The 1,748-nt window shown below is 52.6% G+C and overlaps 1 pseudogene; it reads left to right on the top strand.

Moving 5' to 3' along the window:
* Nucleotides 1-222: 222 nt before the first annotated feature.
* LOC137526142 (uncharacterized) lies at nt 223-1,339 on the top strand (annotated as a pseudogene).
* Nucleotides 1,340-1,748: the final 409 nt, after the last annotated feature.

Here is a 1,748-nt window from a genome sequence, read left to right as displayed (position 1 = left end):
AGGGAGATGCCATCTCTGGATGCTGATCTACAGCTACTGAACTCGGCTGATCCAGAACTGCGCCTAAAGCTGATCCTACTGCACCGACAGGCAGAGGAAGGAAGAGCTGAACGGTAACACCAGCTGGAGCTGGCTAAACTTCAGCAGCAGAACCGGTCTGCTGGACCCGCAGAACGCAAAGGTGAGCGAGTCCACAGAATCCCCCTGGATAAGTTCCCCGCTATGGACAAGGACTCTGACATAGACACTTTCTTAAAAGGGTTTGAAAGGACTTGTTGTCAGTATGGGGTGCCCTGTGAGCAGTGGGCAAGGTATCTCACACCAGGGCTGAGAGGCAAGGCCCTGGAGGAGTTTGTGAGTCTCCCCCAGGAGGAAGAAACAGACTTTGAGGCAATTAAGAAAGCCATCATTACGCGATACCACCTCACGCCAGAGGTGTATCGCAAACGTTTCAGGACAGTGCAGTGAGGTCCTAATGACAGTTACCTGGATCATGCTTTCAACCTGCGCACTGCCTTTCATCAGTGGTTAAAAGGACTGGCTGTTAAAACCTTTGATGCCCTGCAGGAACTGTTAATAAAAGACCAGTTCCTCCACACTTGTCCTGTTAAGGTCCCTCAGTTTGTATGGGACCGAGAGCCGAAGACCGTGGATGAAGCCACGAAAGTCGCTGATTCCTACACGTCCAATCGAGCATCTGATTTTCGGAGGACTTCTGCGCCCAGCTGGAAGGGAGAAAAGACCGCGAGACCTTCTCCTCTGAGCACCCAGCGAAGCCAAGCACCGCAGCCTCCTGGAGGTAAAACAGCCACCATTGACACTCGGAAATGTTTTGCCTGTAACAAACCGGGTCATATCAGTGCTACGTGCCCGGAAAAGAAGGAAGCCCCAAACTCTGGCGGGGCCCGAAATGCGTTGTGTGCCACCAGGAATGCAGGTAGCTATGCAGAGAATCTGCAACCTGTCATAGTGGGGGATACAGTTACCACCGGACTGAGAGACACTGGAGCAGAGGTGACTAGTGCACCCCCAGCTGGTGATTCCAGAGGAGTACATTCCGGGCAAGACTATGGCTGTGAAAAGAGTTGGGGGTGTCAGCCCAGTCATGCCCACTGCATGGGTTCACCTGGACTGGGGTGCCGGCAGTGGAATGAGAGAAGTGGGGGTAACTGATTCCATTCCCACAAACGTTTTGTTAGGTACTGACCTGGGACGGTTAGTGGCCCGGTATGAGCCTACTCCAACCCCCGTGGAGCCTGCATCTCCAGAAGAAGTTCAGGACTCTTGCAAAGTACTGTTCGATAGCTCTGTGCAAGTGGGGGTGGGGGGGTGCTGGTGAGCCTCCAGGGGCTAAGGACTGTGTACTAGGAACCAGCCCTAGTGAGTCTCCAGTGCCTAAGCCTGGAGTGGGACCTGGCGATACCAAGAATGCAGAAACTGCTGATGTAATTTATGACGCACGGACTATCAAAGCGATCGATGCAGGAACTGTTGATGCTACTTGTGAAGTGCTGAGTAGCAATGTGTGTAATGATACAGATACTGTTGAAGTTTCAGGTGATGTTCCAAATGACAATATATGTAGGGTTGATAATGCTGATGTCATATGTGTTGTGCTCCATAATGCTGTGTGTCATGTGGACACTCCGTCAGCTGCAGGAGTAACCAGCAGTGTTCGCTGGGCTGCAGCAGATGAACTGCCCACTGAAGGGGCAGTCGGCCCCAGGCCAGATCTCCCCCCTTCAGAT

The sequence above is a fragment of the Hyperolius riggenbachi genome, chromosome 7 (assembly GCF_040937935.1).
Source record: "Hyperolius riggenbachi isolate aHypRig1 chromosome 7, aHypRig1.pri, whole genome shotgun sequence".
NCBI lineage: Eukaryota > Metazoa > Chordata > Amphibia > Anura > Hyperoliidae > Hyperolius > Hyperolius riggenbachi.
Note: the sequence above shows the minus strand (reverse complement) of the source record. Positions and strands in the feature narration are given on the sequence as shown.